Consider the following 21,723-nt stretch of genomic DNA (forward strand, 5'->3'; position numbering starts at 1 on the left):
TAGATGGCATGACGACACTATAAAATGTTCCGTATTTGCCATTTTGGCTTCGGAACCCTATTAAACTCTGTATAGAAACACAAAAATAAAGCCTGACCAGTAATATATGATCACGCGCCATATTGCGGAATTTCATTGGAACTAAATTTTTCATACTGAACTGAACTGTCACCCCGTACATGAGAATGACAGCGCCCTCTTGACAATGATCATATATTTCTGGTCGGGCTTTAAATTACTACTTAAATGACAACTTTTAGGGTCGGTACAGACGGACTGCAACTTGTATGGGAACTGCACGTCGACGTTGCAGTTGGAGTGCAGTCGGCATGCAGTTCCCATACAAGTTGCACTCGAGTTGCAGTCCGTCTGTACCGGCCCTTAGGATACACGGTTATATTTTCGGTTATTTTAAAAGGAAGCCAATTACTAGAATTAAAATTTAGTCGACCCTCCTGTATTTAAAAAGATTCACCCTTCCATAGATTCAAAACTAGAGGCAAGCCTAATTCAGTAAAGCTTGCAATGCATGCTCCCCACAATTCCGCCAACAACGCGGGCGGAATTTAAAACACGAATGTCAAGGGGGATCTCCAGCGGTTCTACTTTGTAATTTCAAATTTAGAAAGAATTTCCGATGTCTTGAACAGACACGTTGCCCGAGTTTTAAGGCCTCTGGGTTACTTAGTTTAGCATGTTTTTTAACTTTTTTATATTCGTTTACTTAATTATAATAAGGGTAAGACTGCTGGCCTGATTCGGACTTTAAGATACGTCACGTATTAGATCCAGATACGATGTGGATTGGATAAGTCAAAGGTGACGTTATTGTTTGAAGAAATGTCACTTTTGACACTGATTGTGATCCATATCGTATCTAGACCTAAAATTTGACGTATCGTTCGTAATAAAGTTCGAATCGGGCCGTGCTTTCTTGAAGTATACATATATAGAACGTGTAAGTACCTACATACTTACTTATGCGAGAATCGATGCGGAGGTTAGAGCAGCATAGTGTGTGATTTAGTATTGTAATTTGAAATTTGTGACACTACCACTAGGTGTTTAACGGATATTTGTAATAACAAAGTGTGGTAATGTCAAATTTCTATGAAAATATCACTTTTATAATAACACTCCCTCACTTTGATCTATTAAAATAGGTTATTATAGACGAGCTGTACTTGCTATCAGGCCACGTAAATACAACTAATTAGAACTAGGTCCAATTTCTCTGAACCTGTGCCACAAAAAGCCAACTTAACAAAACCGCAGTAGCCCCGAGCAGGCGCTCGTAAAATGTAGGCCACTACTGTTGCTAGCCTCAGTTTACCCGCTGCGGAGAATATATAGCGTGAGGTTTACTTCAAGAACCTGCAGCTAAGGAAAGTAATTTTGTAACATACCTAGGCTATATATATTTTATACCTTGGTCATAGATATTGTCGAAAATATAAAATTTGCACCAATGTAAATGCTTTAATATTTTTGTGTATGTTGCTGTTAGATAGTATGGTTACTCATAAGCGAATGCGGACTGTTCAGGCAGACTATGTGACGGTTCATATAACGACACATCTTTTAAAACCGTTGGCAATTCATGCGGGTTCGTATCGAGCGTAAGGGTGCACGAATGATCATTGATCAAGGACGGCAGTGACGGTCATCAGGATCGATAACGAAATTCAAAGCCTGGCTTTGATTCTGTCCGGCTTGTGATAATACGGTAAGTACTAATATATATATATATATATATTTTTTTTTTTTTTTTTATTGGAGAAACAACAGAAGTATGCGACAGGATAATAGGTTACATTGTTAGGTACAAACAATATAGAGATGAACACTTACTTCCTTAAACGCTCTCACTAAAACATACATAAAATAAACGGACTTAACTAAACGGTATGTTAACATACAAGTTTACCAAGTGTTATAGACCAAGCTTATGTATATTATAATTTAGGTACTAAATTCAAATGGAGAAGAAAATAAAATCAGCAAAAAGTCGAAATTAGGTACTGATAACCAATTTGTGCAATATATTATTAAGTACACTGACAGTATCGATACTAGCAATGATGACGACACACTACTGATGAACATTATGTTGGCCGTTGAGAATATTGAGTATTTGATAACGGAATTTGGGCCTAGTGACATTGAATATATCGATGGAAGTAATAGTCTTCGATATTAGTCTCAATCAAAAATGGAACAATATAACCGGACGAAAACTCGCTAAAGGCATTTCACGTAGTCCTTTGCGCTGCGTCCCTGATACAACCTGCCTGTTTCTATGTCATCTCTACAAGTAGGAGTGACCCACACTGGTGCGTTGCGTTTGCGTTGCGACATTGATATGCCTGTCATAAAAAATATATGTAAAACGACGCAGGGCTGACTGCGACGGCGCATGCGACGAAACAACGTGACGTGAAGAAACGCACCAGTGTGGCCTTACTCTATTATTGTAAACTACAATAAATTAATAAACAATCCTGTTTTTAATGCAAGCCTGGATTCTTCTTCTAAAAAAATGGCTTCATCAAATTTATGCTGACTTCGCCATGTCAAGAGTGTGCACGTAGAATTGAAGGGCATGACGTTGTTCGGTAATTGCTTTTTTAGTAAAGTGATATCTCATCTGTACAAATTACCACGATAAATTGCCGGTGTTGACTAAATACGAGTACCTAATGGTTAAACGAGTATGAAGATTAATTCTTCATTCTTCACACTTCCCCGTTAGTGCTCTGAATAACACGCTATCAACATTACACTTGAAAAATCTAATGAGTAAAAAACCAAAAAAATATTCTCATGACGACCTCGCCATTTTAAAGTACAGTCAACCAATTTGAATTCTAGGCCACTATAGAACCTTGTCGCTTTAACTACTCTATACATGACATGCATCACTCAATAAGCACTGTCGTAGAGGTCATTATGACATGGTTCTATATTGGCCTAGGAATCAAATTGGTTGACCGTACAACCAAGTCCACATTTTAACGTATTCATAGCAGATTCAATCTGACAAATTACGAGTACGTCGCATGTCACTGTCAAGCGTTTATTGCGGATTTTTGTCGGCAATTGTCACGCCTGACAGCTGTCAGTTGAATGAAACGCTGAGCCAAGTGAAATTGAGTCTGCAACAAACTATAATTTGATTGTGGGTTAAACCTTTTGAGATATTTCAAAGGTTGAGGAAAAGCTATTGTGAGGAAAACAGGTTTTATTTCTCGTTTAATCTTGTAGAGTGTTATTGGTGAAATGTTATTCGTTTTAGTCTATAAGTATTTTTGTGAAATGGAACTCCATTGCTAACACTTGCTTTTATTGACTAGTCTTGTCATTTAGGACGTGAGATTACTTTACCCATTACACAGACTCTAGTTCTGTGCGGAAAGAGAAGAGTCGTGAAATGTATGGGGCCCAATACATTCCACGACCCTTATCTTTCCCAACAGACTCTAATTTGTGTGTAAAGTGAGGCTTCCGTAGCTAAGTCCGGCCCTTTTAGACAGGATAGACCTGTTTGTCAATTTAAGTATTTATTTAGTAAAATAATATGCAAAAATCGTTTAAGTTAGATTTTTTATTCCCTCTTATTTCTTGCAGTCAAATAACGCCTTACTCATTTTAGCTTTTCTGAGTACTTCTAATCATTCGAAACAATATTTATATGTGACATTATCTATGAAAAGGGACCTTAATGTCGATGGCGTTTACGCCGCACTGCGTAGCGCGGCGTTGTTTATAATATGGGAGCATCGTTGAAATCGCGTAAGCGCCATTGACAATAAGGTCCCTTTTCATAGATAATGTCACATATGTCATACACGATGGCCCAAAAATAAGTTAAGAAAATTTTTGACTGCGACATAATTAATTTAAACGAACGTTTGCGTTTCTTTATTAAAGCTAAAGCAATTTTGAAAACAATACGCTTGTCAAACTGCCTTTTCTTCAAAAGTGGTTTAAAAACCAGATAATGGTCGAATTTTCTTTCAACTTATTATTTCAGCATAGTATTTTTTTTTATACTACATCGGTGGCAAACAAGCATACGGCCCGCCTGATGGTAAGCAGTCTTCGTAACCTATGTACGCCTGCAACTCCAGAGGAGTTGAGGAGTTACATGCGCGTAGCCGACCCTAACCCCCCTCCCACCCCTCGTTGGGCAGTATATTATATATATATTATTATATTATATATATATTAGCAGTATAGTATATTATGTATATATTATCATCATCATCATTGGCCACAGCATCTTTGCAGATGATAGTTGCAGCGACTTAGGAGGTATTTTATACGACAGACTTAAGGCGCGGTGTATAGTAAAATGCGCTATTTTTAAATCGATATTTACAGGCTTGTACAAGGATTTCATCGATTATTTTCTAGTATGTATAACTTCAGTCTTTGAACTAGCCGTATGCTTGTCAGAAACACGATGGCTCATCTTTTTCTCGATAGATTTTTGCTTTGAAAATATGCTTAAAACTGTATTTATTTCGATATTTTAGAAGTACTATGATGAATATCAATATAAAATTTACTTCATTCAATAGCTTTTAAGTAACTCTAACATTTTGCTTGTCAGTTTATCGATGCGTTAAATTTTTCATTCATAATTATGAATTCAACATTTTGTCTACTAAACGTTACCCTGCGCGGCAATACCGTCAGTACGCCAGTACGCCCGTGACCACTGTCAGCGTCGGACCTGTGCTAGTTTAGCGGACGTTACATAAAATGGATAATCACACTATAAATACACAAATATGTTATACACACAATGTTTTCATCACTCTTACGAAGAAAAAACTAATTTTTAAGCTAATTGATTCTTAAATACGGTGACATTTCAGACACCATCCGTCATATTATCTTTTTTGACAAGTTTTACACACGCACCTGTATACAGCCATACAGCCACGATTAACCAAATGATGAAATGGTGCCTTGCACCCGAGTTAAACACTCTACTTTTCATTTTTAATACGAGGAAGGTAAAATACATGTACATTTTAAAAAACACTGCTAAGTATAAAATTCAGTAGTACTTATTTCGTGAGGGGTACCTACTTTTAATTATCAATTTAGGTAAAATAATTTTTTAAATGGCTATTACAGTAATAATCAAATTGAATACCTATTTTTAAACGTAAACAAATAAAATTAATCCGCTTGCTTAATTTATATAAGTCATTATATTGGAACAGCTTCATTTTTAACACATACAGGATGCAGGAGATATACTGGATTTAAATATGTGGGATTTAAATAGTGCTTAGTGAAAGATACCTTTTCACGTTTTTGTGGAAGTGCTCAAATGGCTGTAATAATAATAATAATAAACCCGCGGGGGCAGCTTGTGGCGAGCTGACGGTGAGTGGCGACACCGCGGACCCCTATTCCAGAGGGCCCTTTTATTAGGCCCTCGCCTCTGCGCTTGCCTTCACCGGCCGGCCAGAGTGGAGTCGCAAGAGCGGGACCTATGCTCCAGGTTGGAAGTGTAAAATGTCATAACGCCGGCGGCCTGCTGAACGGATTACCGGGATCTGGCTTCCGCAGACTCACCTCTCGACAACCTCACAGCCGCTCCAAAGTGTTGGCCTATTGTCGCACTGTGCGTGCGGCCGTTGTGGGGCCCACTCAATGAGTTGGCGAGTCACCGCCTGTCTTACACAATTCCGAGACTGATTGTCACGGCAGGTGTCCGCTAGTCTCCTCCCATAGCCTATTATCCAGTCCATCCAACTTTCAAATCAATAGCCTTATGACCTTAGATCCCATCGCAGCACAAAAGTGCTGCACTGCAATAGTCTTTGCACCTGGCGGGGACCATCTCCGGATGTATCATATTGTGCGCTCGGAGATGGTATCCGCGACGTGTATCCCTTGCTTGTAGATTAATTTGTCTTAAAGGGCCTCTGCGCTGTTGGCTTCGGTCCCACGTATGCCTCCCAAAGGTCCGGGACCCCATGGTCCCGAGATATAGTAAGACAGACAAATAATAATAATAATAATTCAGCCTATATACGTCCCACTGCTGGGCACAGGCCTCCTCTCATGCGCGAGAGGGCTCGGGCTATAGTCCCCACGCTAGCCCAATGCGGATTGGGGACTTCACATACACCTTTGAATTTCTTCGCAGATGCATGCAGGTTTCCTCACGATGTTTGCCTTCACCGAAAAGCTAGTGGTAAATATCAAATGATATTTCGTACATAAGTTCCGAAAAACTCATTAGTACGAGCCAGGATTTGAACCCGCGACGTATTCCTGAGGTCATAAGAATAATTTCATGTACAAGTTTAAGTCAATTCCGCAAAAAAAAAATTTTTTTTTTTTACTTTTTGTATGTTTTTAAACATATTAAGTTCATGTTCTTGGAAAATTTATGGATTAATATAAATTGGTACATTATTTTTCGTAAAAATTAGTCTATTCAAATGGTACCTTGTGACTTTGACATCTGTCAAGAAGGTAGTCTAGACTAGGTCTCAAAGTGGCGACTGGCGACATAGCCATCAAAAAGGCGTTATGCACTAAAACACAACGAAAAATATTTTTTTTAATTGGTATTAACTCTGAAACTAGGCGAATTAATAAAGTTTATATGACATTTTTGCCTCTAAATACGATCCGGAATATACTGTTAAAATCTTTCCGTTTCCTCGAGGGTACCGTGTATTTACAAAATAACCTCTTTAAAAATCAAGACAGAACTCGACCTAGGCGTTCGATCCCGGATGAACGGTCCTTAGCAACCAAGCGTTAACAAGCGTGTGTATGTATGTTTTCCTTGTCTAACTTGCTAGCTACTTTTGGGCGCTAGAAGAGCGTAAATATACTTCAAAGCCTTTAATTTTGCCACTAAATATGGCAACACCTCACTAACCACCCTCTGTTGGCCGACAGCTTTCTGGCTATCACATCGACCCGTGAGTGGTGTGCCACCACTTAAAGGGATAAATAACATAGTTGACGATAAAATAATTTTGTTCATCGGAAAGTTTTGTATGTTAATTAACTTTACGGAACAGGTCTTAACTATACTTCTTTCCAAAGGAAAATAATACTCATTGAGACAATTCTAACAACCTCAAACGCAATTTGGTTGCGATATTTTGACACAGAGTTCCTATGGCCACCTCGTCTCTCATGCATCAGATCAGCTCGATGGTACCATAATATTTCATTGTCACCCTACTTACATATGTATGCAGATTTTCAACTTCATCTGAAACCTCAGTGGGTCAAATATACTTGTAATATTTGATTACAGACAGAGTAGACAGACAACAGACTGATTCTTTATTAGACATTAATTAAAGTCAGTCAATTATACTCATTACTATATAACTTCGAAGTAGTAGTAGTAGTATAAGTGCATTTTTGCCATTATAAACTTTAAATAATAAATAATAATAGCAGTTTTCTCGACTTTTGCATTTAAAATTTATAATCGTCTTCATTGTCGTCAATTCAAAAAATAATATAGAAATAGTCGTTACAGTTAGAGTCATGGTTCTTTTTTGAGAAGATAGCATAATTTATCTACTTTTTGGAGCTACATATGCTTGTGCATACCGCATACCTTATGCTTATGTTTTCAGTTATCTCAATACCAGCAAAAACATGCTACCTTTTTACGTTCACTTCCACAAATTACTTAGCTTTGCTAGTATTCTTCCTTTTTTCACTACTTGCCCAAAATTGACTTCTATTGCATTTTTAAGGTCAACTAAGTTTTGAATAGGTATCTATATATGATTTAAAGCAGACAGTTGTAACTTTTGTCTGAATTAGTAAGTAATATTATTTCGACACAAAACGATTTGGTATCATTTTACTAGGTTCTCAATTTGCCGCGGTATACTCTAGTATTATATATAATTACCAAATTTTTAATTTCATTAATTTTAAACCATAATCAATATAAATTTCCGGAAAAGATCCCAGAACTAACAAACCAGAATACGGATGGCGTCAGAATAAGGACGTAGGCTTGCTGCGAGCGCGGCGCGCGGGGCGCCCGCCTGCCTGCTTTACCACTTCGTCTGCTTCACCCCCTCAAAAACCTAAAATCTGTCTATAAGAGCGCCTTAAAACATATCATATATTGTAGTTTCAATTTTAATAACATCTTGTAATAATGTGTAATGGCTCCTCTTCACGATGGCCCAGCGCTGGCCCAGCGAGATGGCCATGCGATGGCTGACATGCCACTACACGATGGCGACATTCAGTTGCGATCTATTCGTCTTCCAAGATGGACGTGGGAGCATTAGCCGCTGCAGCAATTTATTTATACGCCACGTACCAACCTTTTCTTAATCTGCACAATAATAAAGTAATTAAAAAGAAATGACGTAGAAGATTATGGTGGATGTTATCTATCCATCGCAATAAATAAATAAACTACTTATTATAGTTATTATGGGACAGTATTACACAAATTGACTAAGTCCCACGGAAAGCGCAATAAGGCTTGTGTTGTGGGTACTTAGACAACGATATACATATTATATACATTTTTATTTTTTATTTTTTTTTATACTACGTCGGTGGCAAACAAGCATACGGCCTGCCTGATGGTTAGCAGTCTCCGTAGCCTATGTACACCTGCAACTCCAGAGGAGTTACATACGCGTTGCCGACCCTAACCCCCCCCCCCCCCCCCCCCCCCCCCCCCCCCCCCCCCCCCCCTCGTTGAGCTCTAAACACATAGAACTAAAAAAAATACTTAAATACATATAAATACTTAAATACATAGAAGACATCCATGACTCCGGAACGAATATCCATGCTCATCACAAGAATAAATGTCCTTACCAGGATTTGAACCCGGGACCATCGGCTTCATAGGCAGGGTCACTACCCACTAGGCCACACAGGTTGTCACCTAAGTCAATTTAAATTTGTGCAATAAACTCTTCAAAGCTTTGAAACCTTACTAAAAATCATTACTTGTCTCTTCCTTAATGTGCCGCTGTGTTGGTATATATTGTGCATATATATATAATTTATGTATGTATATTTAGATATGTAGGTATCTAATATTAATTTATTTTATTATTGGTATATTTATTTATTTAAATTGTGAATGTACTGTATATACAGATGTCTGCGTAATGTATAAGTAATTTTCCTAATCCTCTAACTAATTCGTGCACTATTTGTTATAAAAACTTGTTTTTTTAATATCCTGCTACCTTATTTCTATAGTTTTGGTCTTTATGTTTGGGGTTCCATGTTACGCTTTCTCCCCGATATAACTCTAAAAACTTTATTCTTTCGTGATGCGGCCACATACTCGTCATTTTTAATCAAAATAATACACAGCACGAACGTCCTCACTCGACCGCGTTCGAGCACGCACTGAGGGATGGGCCACGTGTAGATGCGGACAGCCATCGCTGGTCCACTGCCTTTGATGTGCGGACGAAAAACCGACACCGCGGCCATCCCACCGCCATCCCGCGCGCCATAAGCCATCCGACACCACTACCCTCTCTACACGCTGGCCCAGCTTAGTGGACCACTATGATGATCCATCGTGTAGAGGAGCCTTAAGTGAGAAAAATATTCCTATAAGTGTTTTGTCATCATATATTTCAGGCCACACTGTAATTAGGTCCCTAATTTTTATTTCTAAAGTTACAGACTCATTACCAAGCTAGACGGATCGATAACCAACTGCGAGGTGACTAAGACACCCTAAAGATATAACTCAACAAGTTTAATGAGCAAATGTTCACAACTAGTTCTTCTACAAGTAATATTTATTCTGTATAAAGTTCACCTCGTAATATAGCTTCGAAAGCAATAGGGTTGTTTCCATCTACAAATCTTAGGGCAGAATTGTACCCAATAAATTCTTTTGGATTATAAGAACATGTTAAACTACTTTTAGGGGACCTGTAATGACCATATTTTTGTAAATATTGATTTTAAAATATCTTTTAGCACACGTCACGTGACCAAACTCGAAACGTCTTTGAAGATGAGAGAAACGGACCCGGGTATGTCCTTAAACTACGTCCAAAAGAGAGGTAGGGCACAGCACAGCAGATGTCATTCCAGATCTAGAGCAGAGCCCAACTGGGGAAGTACCTCCACCTTACAGAAAACCGCAGCCAAATAACACTAGACCCTACTCATAGTGTTGTGTTCCTGCCGGTGAATTAATGAATGAATGATCATTTATTTGCGTTAAACAAGCGTATATATACAAGGTGTTAAATGTTTAATTACAGCACGATTCTTGTTTGCCATGACTGGCGTACAAATATTACTACTTACTAACTAGCTAAACTAAGTATGTACAAAATGTAAAAGCTAAACTTACACACTACAATTATTCATGCAATTCTAAAAATAACAAAATTTCAAATGCATTTTTTATAAATTATAACATTAGTGAAATATTAAAATTGAATTATAATTTACAATTGATAATATATTCACCTACAGAATAGTAACAATTCTCAATTAAATGAACAAACAATGTTCTTTTAAATATGTATGTAGGTGCAATTCTTTAAATTCATCAGAAAGGATAATTTGATAGCCATACAGTAGACGTTTTTTCTCGATAACGCTAGTTTAGTTATAGGTAAAAGTAACTTATTTCTATGCGTCCCTCTCTTGGAGTTCGTTGTGATAATTTCAAAAAGTGACATATGTTTCTTAATAAAAATACACATTTCAAAAATATATAGTGACGGAAGAGGCAGTATATGTTTGGATTGGAACAAAGGTTTACAGTGTGCTAAAAAGTCAGCTCCACATAGAGTTCGGATACATTTCTTTTGTAATTTAAATATAATATCTGCATCTACCGAGTTACCACAAAGTATGAGCCCATATCGTAATATGGATGCCACATAACCATGGTACGCGGTAAGAGCTGCTTCTTCCGAGACTACACTTCCCAGTCGATACAATACGTATACAAAACGATCAAGCCGTATACGCAAGTCATCAATATGACTTTTCCAATTACAGAGATAGTCTAATGTTATGCCTAAGAATTTAGCTGATTCAACTTCTTCAATTATAGTATCGTTATATGTTACCTTTAGATTCATGGTCTTTTTCTTACATGTTAAAAATTGAATAAATTTTGTTTTTTTTTAAGTTTTTGAGTAAGGTTGCCAGAGCTCAACGAGGGGGGTGGGGTTAGGGTCGGCAACGCGCATGTAACTCCTCTGGAGTTGCAGGTGTACATAGGCTACGGAGACTGCTTACCATCAGGCAGGCCGTATGCTTGTTTGCCACCGACGTAGTATAAAAAAAAGATTCTGATGACGTCACAGCTCTCGGAATGACACTGTTGACAGTTAGGCAATAAACAACAAATGACAAATGTCAGTTGACAGTTCGTATCTTCTACGTGTGTATGTAGTTATGTGTCAAACCGTAAACTGTGATGTCACACAATTTTCGAAGAGCCTTTTGGGCACGAAAGCATATGTCAACATGTATTTTGTTAATTTAACATATTTAAAGCCGTTTTTAGTATAAAAGTTGAATTTTAGGGCAACTTTTAGTTAATATAGAACGTAATACAAGCGTTTCAAAAAATTGGAAACAACCCTATTGTGTTCGGTATCGGTAAATTGATACAATCTTGCTGCTGTGAAAACTTGTAAATGCTACATTGAATAAATATTAAGTGAAATTGGATGCAAATAGATCTAAAAGCCTTTGCTGATTGTAGAATATAAAACTATGAAATTTTGTAAACGCTTAATTGAGTAAATATTAAATAAAATTGGATACAAATAAGACTAAAATGCTGATTGTGTCCAATAGCCTAAATTTTCGCAAGACCTCTAACATTATTATTACGGTCTATGTATTTCATGATAGGCAATAATATTGGGAGATATTTAATAGGTACATAGTTTTTTAAGGATGACGTAATAACTGTGTTTTCTACTAACAATCTTATTGTATACTTTTCGATATTAAAATTGAAGAAATTATTTAAATAATAAAATAATGGTACATTACGATACAAGTGCGAAAAATAGGAAATTCGCAACGAGTGGGGATAAATTAGAACACGACCGAAGGGAGTGTTTTAAATCTACACGAGTTGCGAATTGCCTATTCGCACATGTATCGTACAACATTTACAGTACATATGGCCCCTTTAAAGTTTTGATATAGTTACGTAATGAGCTAATTATCGCACTAGTGCGGTAAAGTAGGACCATATGTACTGTAAATAAATATTACAGGACATTCTTACACAAATTGACTAAGCCCCACAGAAAGCTAAAGGCTTGTGTTGTGGGTACTGAGACACCGATATATATAATGTGATTGTTTAGGAGTATATTATTACATCTAGCAACATTATACGTCAAATTTACGTTTTGTCATTCACCGGATATCCAACCTTCAAAACGGCATTCAGTCATTTTCTATATTGGAAGAAATACCACTTGGCGAAAATCAATCATGGCCGATACATCGTGCCTGCATTTGATTTAATTTTAAGTTAAAATGTCAATCCGTTCCGACTTCGGGCCTTATTAGGGTTCCGTACCAAAAAGGTACAAAAGGAACCCTTATGGTGCGACTCTGTCATTTTACAGGAAAAATAAAACCAGATCTCTATCATGGTAACTTTTTTTTAATTAAAAAACATTTCCGAATTCAGTTTGCAATTTAACCAACTTTACTTGAGTTTATTACACTTGAAATTTATATGAGATTACATAAAATGTAATACGTTTTTTCAAATAAAAGAACAATTTTTTAAATCAGTTCACGTAACAGAGAATTATCCTCGAAATACCAACATACGTGCATTACATCGCAAAAGTTAGACAATTTGCCGATAGACGGCGCTGTACACAAAGATACTTAGTATAGGTATTGGCTTTCGCCTTTATAGTTAGTGAACGAGATAATTCAAAATTTTTACTGAACCCTCGGTGCGCACTTGACCGATTTTTTTACATTTTATTTGTTGTGAGTGGAACTCACTGATTAGTGAGAAAGAAGATCATAGAAAATATAGCGGGCCCGCTCAACGAAGGAAACTCAACTAATTTTTATCTCGCCGTCAAGGTACTGAACAAATGCATTCTTATTTCCGTTCTTTCTTTATTCTGTTCCCAGCAGATACTTAAATACATAGAAAACACCCATGACTCAGGAACAAATATCCATGCTCATCACACAAACAAATTCCCTTACTGAGATTTGAACCCAGAACTATTGGCTTCATAGGCAGGGTCACTAACGAGTAACGACTAATAGGTCAAACCGGTCGTCATAAGCAAAAGCTTGCACAAATTTGACACGCTCTAAGGGTTTCAAAAAAGTCTCAGATAGTTTGTGGTTTATTACTGTACCCATCAATGAAAAGGCAAGCCCAAACACGATAGTCTATCCATAAAACGTGTTTGAAATGACATCCATACATTAACGTTTCCATATATTGAAACCAAAGGCCATATATTGAAGCGCTGGTGGCCTAGCGTGCGACTTGCAATCCGGAGGTCGCGGGTTCAAACCCCGGCTCGTACCAATGAGTTTTTCGGAACTTATGTACGAAATATCATTCGATATTTACCAGTCGCTTTTCGGTGAAGGAAAACATCGTGAGGAAACCGGACTAATCCCAACAAGGCCTAGTTTACCCTCTGGGTTGGAAGGTCAGATGGCAGTCGCTTTCGTAAAAACTAGTGCCTACGCCAAATCTTGGGATTAGTTGTCAAGCGGACCTCAGGCTCCCATGAGCCGTGGCAAAATGCCGGGACAACGCGAGGAAGACATATTGAAACCAAAGGGTTGCCCACCCTACCTCTAGTCGTTGACCTCTACCGTAAATAGTACATTACTCGGGTAAGTTTTATTCCCTCGGATCACGTGGCGACATTCCCTTGCGTGCTAATTAAGAAAGGCGTATCTTACAGGTTTTTCCTTGGACTTACGTTCTTTTTTCGAGTGATCTGTCTCAGTCGATAAATTGTATTGCAGCCATAAATCTAGGCAGCCAATGCCGGAGAACTCCGGGCCTAATGCCTTTAATGAAAGTTTCCCGAAGTTGTAGTTGTTTGGATTAAAGTGATGGGGCGTTGGGGAGCTTAACGATAGATTAATGTTGGGTTTTTAATTGTTCCGGAGCGTGATTGGTACTATTTTTATGGATACTACTTTATTTATATATTTTTTAAACAGAGGTGATAGCTAAAAAGTTTTACTAGCTGTAGTTCCACTCAAATGGAACTGTAATATGTAAATTGTTGTTGCCTATTTGTCAACTAATTCTTTCTTATCTTCATAGCAATTTCAAAATCCAATTTTAACTAATATTCCTATTCGTTCTTAGGTTTGAAATCAATTAACTGTTTAATTTCTTTCTTCTTCTTTCCATCATGTTACCCCCTGCTGGGGTGTAGGGCTCGAAACATTTTCTACTACTTACTCCGGTCCTGGGCAGCTTGTTTAACTTCCTCCAACCCCATCCCCAATACACCCAACTCTTGCTCCACGGAACGGCGCCAAGTAAATTTAGGGCGACCATATTTCCGTTTTCCGGATTACAGCATTTACCACAGTTGTATATTTTCACAAGGTCGCCTACTCAATAACTACCACAAATATACCTAAGACATGTTCCTTTCCCATTATTAAATTGCTATGCGGCCAACTGTGGCATCGGCTGTCACAAAATTAACTAGATACATATTTATTGAAGAAAATGTTTAACGTGCCGTAAAACGTTCTATCTGAACCGAAAACTTCAGAGCCAGCCAACCAAATATAGCATTGGAATTCATAACTGAAACGACACGACACGACATCGACATTAAAATTTCGAAATCATGATCCAGTTGATTGCCTTCGTTTGGGAACGTCAGTTCGCCTGATTACTTTGAAACTTACAATGGAATTCAAAACTTATGTTTCATTGTGTAGGGCACAGATTGCGTTGATAAAGGTAGTGTTTTGTTTTAGTAATTGTTTCGGCTATAGAATAATTGTCACGAAAGAACGTCAAAGTGAGTCCGCTGCGTATTAGTCCTCCCCCCTTTTGATTTCAATAGCCGGATGAGTAGCGATGGTTTTGCTTGTCACGCTTCTCAATAATATGGCTCCCGCTAAAAACTACATTTGAATACTCTGGCAAGCTAGCTTAGTCAGTAGCAAAAGGAGAATTTGAAAATGTAGGCGCGAAAGATAGGTCTCTTTAACAAATGAATTTTGCGCCTTTTTATACTGACGAAGTTGGTTTGCCAGAGTAATTATAGATAGCATTTTCTTTCATGGTGACAAGTAGTCATTACATGCGTCTTAATCCTGCATGTACATTGAGTATATTACGGGCCTAAATAAATACGGGATTAAAGGTAATGAAATATATTTATAATTATTATATTTTATTTGGCACCCAACGTGGGGCATTGTTAAATGATGCGTTTTAAATCTTAATATAAAATAAAACTATACAAAATAAAACATAAACAGACATCGTTAGTTTAGATATTGACTTGCCTAACTCATTTGAAGCACTTGTTGCCCGCTGATTTGCCAGATGAATGCAAATTCCGACAAGCATAAGCAAAAGTATTACGCAGAACCATTGTAAGGAGCTAGTCTAATATTTCAATTCCTAAGCGTTCGAGAAATCTAGATTTTACCAGGCAATTCCTAGCAGCGGTGCCAAATGGGTCCGCAGGCTGTCGAAAGTCTGCCACTGACAGATACGGCGCAGACAAAATATCGGTTGCGACCCGCGTCACGGTGTTGCCAGGCGCAGAACTCGGATTTATGTTTGTTGGTGGCAGCTAGCAGTTGAAAGGGTCGTTGCGTTTAAAAAACCTTGTTACGTTTTGACATTGTTATGTTGATGTTTTAGATAGGTATCAAAAATGTTGATAGCTTCAGACTTTTTGAAAACGTGTAAAATCAAACGCTGTGAAATCTTTGAAACGCAAAAAAAAAAAAACGATTTTTAACTATAAACTGAAATACCATCCAAATGTCCAACCCTTCCGGTAGCGAAGGGCGGATACAGTACAGATTTAATAAAATACCGTTATTTGATTCGTTCCCAAAGGTCGATTTTGAAATTAAGATAACTATTATATAGGATGGGTATTGTAATCATAGCATCTTGTGACGTCATGTTTTTCGATTGATAGAAAATAACTTTTTTTTTTAAATGTAAGTAATTTAATTATGTGGGTATACTTATTAAAATATTTGTGTTATAGTCTTATAGAAAGAAACGATTTCTTTTGTTTGTTCCCTGCTATGTACATGACAAAAGTTACAAAGCGAAACAAAGATTCCAAAGGCCTAGAAATAGAGTAGTTCGTGACCCATCTTCGAAAATTCATTTTACTTGGAGCAGCTGGAGCCTCTTGGGTACCGTTACTTTTATATTTGATACAATACCTAAGTATTTGTGTTCTTAATGCATTGTGTTTCTATTTTATTTTTTTGTAATCAAGACTTACTTAAGTATTTGATGCAATGTTTATATAGTTATAATTATCGTCCACTTTGCACAATGTACTATGAATCAACCGATTTACTGACAGCTGCCGTTTCTAATCTAATGAATTAATGCGTCAGTGACAGACGTAATATCATATAGTTTAGCGATGATGGAGGGCTATTGTGGCATTCGGCGAAGTTACGAGCCGGGTACGAATATTAATATCATTGATGTTAGTAACTTACCGAGATACACAGCAGACGACAGCCAAAAGTACATGTACTTTTGCAAAGTCAATATACCTATATAGGCCAATTCGAGTTTTAGTTATTCGTTTTATCCAAGGAAAATGCCACGAAAAAATTTAAAGGAAATCAGATTATATTTGCAACCAGGGCAGATTCCAGCCAAAACAATATCATAAAAATCACAAAAACATGTCTATTTTTCATTTATTTTAAGTTGTATATCGTTTACCCTGCATATCAATAATTTTATTATAATCTGAGGGGGAAAATTTGAACAAATTTTCAGGGTAGTTGAGACAAAAGGTAGTTAAATACCCGCGCGACGGCCATATCTTCCGTCGCAAGTTTTACATGGCGCGCCATAAATATCGGCCTAATTGGAACAATGCCGCTTTGTCAATGTCAAAAGTGACATTCTACAACCAAAAACGTCACTTTTGACACTGAAAGATCGGTATCGTATTGTTCGAAACAGGCCGTATCTTCTGTCGTCGTGATACTTCAAATGTTTTATCAACGAACAAATGAAAATGTAATATTAGAGAAATATTTCACACTTCATAAAGATTATTGCTTAAAACCGAATGTGCGGTGACTGTATTGTAGATCGTGTGTGCGTCTACAATCTACAGTACAATCAGACGCACCGCCTGCACCGATATTGGACCAAGCTGCGAGTATAATTGATGGCGCATTTGCATATATCGCATCCGAATTAAACTAATAGCTGTCAGCGCAGATAACAGACTGTTGGCGAAGTATGGCATATAGTCGTTCAAGTGTTGGTGAAATGACCGGTCGTCGCTCATGGAAGTAATTAATGTGGAGTTGATCATTTGCACGCCAGTATGCATATTGAATATGTATGTACAAATTTTGCCTTACGATCTCGTCTTAAATCACATCCTATTCCAAATCACAGCTACCACCTGTATTTAAAACAGTTTCTTTCCTTATTTGCCTCATTTTGACTTATGCATATGTAAAAAAGGGATAATACACAAATTACTAATACTGTAGAATAAAAACTGCTTAATACGATATCCCGCGTAACACCATTTTATACTGTTCCCTTCCACTTGTGTCCATATTTTTACGTTTAATCTTTCCCGCATTGGCGCGTTTTGGCGTAGTCCCTTCAGAATCTTTTTGAGCGGGTTTTAGTTTTTTAAACATTTTAAAGTGTAAAAGTATCTTTGGACTAAGAATAAGTATATAAAAAACGAATGCCAAGGTAGAAAACACCAACTGCACGTGTAATCACAGATTGGCTTCATTAGGGCTGCAGCTGGCGACGGTTGCGGTTTGTTACTCCACGTACGTCTGTCTAACGTTTGCAACTTACTGAAGGTGCCCTTGGGAAGCTGGAATTATGGATGAATAGTCCAAGATATTTATACTTATTCTAATGTTTAAAATGTATAAGCGTCGGTATTTATTATTTAATTTTTGTAGGGATATGTTACTCCCAAGTATTTACGGAGAGGTGTTTAAAGTACGTGTAAGCTAAATTTCCAGCTTTGCATATATAGAAATTTAACATTAAATGACAGGACATCGCCACACTTTCTTAATTAGAAATACTTTTACCTTAAGTATCATATAAAAAATATTAATACGTAGAACTGCACGTCTAATCACGGATTAACTTCATTAGGGCTGCGGCTGACGGCGGTTGCGGTTTGTTGCGGTATGTACGTCTGTCTACTGTCTAACTCTACACACGGGGTCATTTTTGAGATCTAGTCAAACTTCTATAGTTGTATAAGTGTTCACGTTGATACGGGTGCCAGTAATTGACCAGCGGATTTTATATAATTTTTTTTAGTTTAGTTTACAACAAATTTTAATTTAATATAATTTGTATTGTGTGGACAATTTTTTTCTGTAAATAAATAAATGATTATGGTTATGATTAAATTAGTATAAAACCGAATACCGATCCCGATACTGGTTTTCTATATAAATACAGTACCGAAACCGGGATTCACTGTTATCGCTATACAAACTCATATCAGTACTGAGAACATTACATACTGGTAAACACTTACTGCACGTGTAATCACGGATTGGCTTCATTAGGGCCGCGGCTGGCGGCGGTTGCGTTTTGTTGCGCTATGTACGTCTCTCTAACTCTCATTTTTGAGTTCTAGTCAGACTTCTATAGTTATTCTAGTTCGTTGTAAGTGTATAAAAACGAATACCCTGGTATACACCTACTGCACGTGTGATCACGGATTGGCTTCATTAGTGTTGCAGCTGGCGGCGGTAGCGGTTTGTTGCGCTACGTACTACGTCTGTCTGACGTTTGCAAGTTACCGAAGGTGCTCTTGGGAAGCTGGAGAACTTTGCAAGGTGTTATAGAGGTTATGTAGCTTATGTAGCTTTGGCAACTCATATAAATGGTGGCGAAAAAAAAAAACGTTTTTACAACCCTTAAACGGCTTGAACTATTTTAATTTAAAACCCAACTAAACTATACTCTATTCTGAGTCAAAGCACAATCATCGTTTAGCATTCAACGAAGAATTATTAAGTAATAAAACTGAAATTGCGGAATCGTTGCGCTTAAACGTATTTTGGTAACGTGACATGACGTGTTATGCATAGTTCCGACCAGCTATTATTTAATATTCTTTATATGGCAACTATTTTGTGTATCAAATAAGCTGTTAGTTTCAAGCTGTCACTCAATTCCATAGTAATTTTATTCCCGGGTAAGACTTTATTTTGAATTTATTGCATTTTTGACACTACTTGCTGGTCAGGCTCCACCAGTTCACATTAATCACGTCATCTTGGTAGGTTCCAGTTTTGTTAACTGCTAAAAGTTTGGCGAACAAAACAGATGAATCGTGTACACTTTGCAAGTTTAACGTTCTTAACGACATGTGCTATTAGCGCAACTGTGGCGTCGCGTAAATATTTTAGAACAGTTTGCGCACGGCTGGCACGAAATTGCCAAAAAGGAATGTTTTTCTGTGGTACCATAATGACCCGTTTGGCTTAGTTTTGATTTTACAATTTATAAGCAACGTGGTTTTAACTACTTAAATTTTTAATATACACTAAAAAGCGAATAAAATTCAAGTTTATCGTGTGTTGGTACATTAAGAGATTTTATAAAACTTTTTTGTCATAAATTATGGAACATATAGGTACCTCCTTAGATGTAGACTGGTGGAGTCACTAATATAAAATATTATTAAATGTTAAATCTCATTATCAAATGAAAGCTAGTATATTCGTAATCACATCAAAAGTAGGTACAAGTTATCATTAAGTCCCAAATCAAGAGCTTTCTGTCCCCAATCAGAAGCGTTCTAATATCTCTCCAAATAGCCCAGGGCGGGTTGAAATTAAACTCTAATGCCTGCAGTGGCATTTCAACAGCTTACCAAGCACAGGAGGCATTCGAGTATTATAAATTGAAACTATTATTAAAAATAGGATATTTGTGTTTATTTGTTTCTTGGAGTTCCTTATATTTAGGCACAATTGCACATGTCATCTTCTAGAAGTATCTGACGTGCTACAAGTTTCAATTAGTCTCCCAGCTGGCCCTACTGGATATTGATGGTCGGTCTTTTATCATCCGTCACCATGCCTGTCACGTTCTAACAAATGCGTCATGCGTCCCTCTCGCACTTACTTATCACTTGTCATGACAAGTGATAAAAATGCAACCATGATACCGCCGCAGAAAAGCATAGCCTTTTCAGATTCGCTTGTTATCCCGCTTACCAGTTGTTTTCTCTTCTTTGGCTTATTCGGGGTAAATACCCCGTATTTAATGTAAATTAACATGCAAGTTTAAAATGGTACTATTAAATGATATGAACTAAACCTCATCTTAAAAATACTGATAGCATAGCAAAAAACAATCAGGATGGAAGAATGTATAAATTTGGAATGAAGCTCCGGACGTTTCGAACGGCTCGAGTCCTACAGCGAGGCGACAATGGCCTGAAATCCGACGCCTCCCAATAGGTTTCAGAGTAATCCGCAAACTAACAATCCAGAGTAGATTGAAAAATATCTTCCAACACGCTTTTAAAGGGGTCTTTATTGTTTCCCATAAAGTTTTAAGTCATAATGTATTGTTTGTCCGCATTTTCGTTAACCATAATTTGGTTTTTCTCAGAAACGCGTAACTTTTCAGAATTGCCATAAAACAAACCTAACCTATCTATAGGATAACCTGAGGAAATTCCTGAGAAGTTAACGGTTTCAGAGTTATGACTAATGATAATATGGCTATCATTACATTATGACTTTCAATAATTATGCCAAACAAGCTTTTACAGATGTGGTCCCACGTTGGGCGCCAAATCAACATTATTTTCTTTTTACACTTTGTCATCGACTAGCACATTACGTATTTTTTTACAAAAATATAAAGGTTTTATTTTATACCAAACTAATATTAACAGCCTAGCATTACTGCTATCTCAGCGGCAGTATTAATACTCGTAATGAACAAAAAATAGAAAAGCAGAATATAATTTTACTCGGTACACTTAAGCATTTAATCTTCATACTACCTACACGTGGTCTCCCTGGGCCGTTTTTATATAAAAATATCTTTAAGACACTCTAATTATTTAAAAATAAATCTCAATTTTCCCACGTTTGGGCGCCAATCTTACGACTAATTAATTTTTATTAAGTACTGTTTTTATAAATTATAAATTTGCGATTAGAAATGCAGAAAAGTCGCCGAGTTCCGTATAATTTGCGAGCATCATTATTTTTAATCAAAGCCATTAATCGACGTAATTTCTATTCCAATTTTAAATTCAAATTTTCAATTTCGAAATTAAATCACGACGCGCAGTTCGCAATTTTAAAACTTAAAGGAAAATGGTTTGTTTTACAAAATGGCGGTTAAACCATAGCGAGTGGATTACTAGGGTAAAATCAGAATCAAGAGTTAAACATGCCGTTTTTGCACATGTTAATGTAAATTGGACTTGCGTTTTG

At 37.1% G+C, this 21,723-nt stretch overlaps 1 protein-coding gene across 6 annotated transcripts in view; it reads right to left on the reverse strand.

Annotated features, from left to right (window-relative positions):
- The window catches only part of LOC133518719 (protein lin-10-like), a 247,449-nt gene that overhangs the window by 145,640 nt on the left and 80,086 nt on the right, over positions 1-21,723 (reverse strand). The gene's annotated exons all lie outside the window — the stretch shown is intronic.

The sequence above is a fragment of the Cydia pomonella genome, chromosome 6, assembly GCF_033807575.1.
Source record: "Cydia pomonella isolate Wapato2018A chromosome 6, ilCydPomo1, whole genome shotgun sequence".
In the NCBI taxonomy this organism is placed as follows: Eukaryota; Metazoa; Arthropoda; class Insecta; order Lepidoptera; family Tortricidae; genus Cydia; species Cydia pomonella.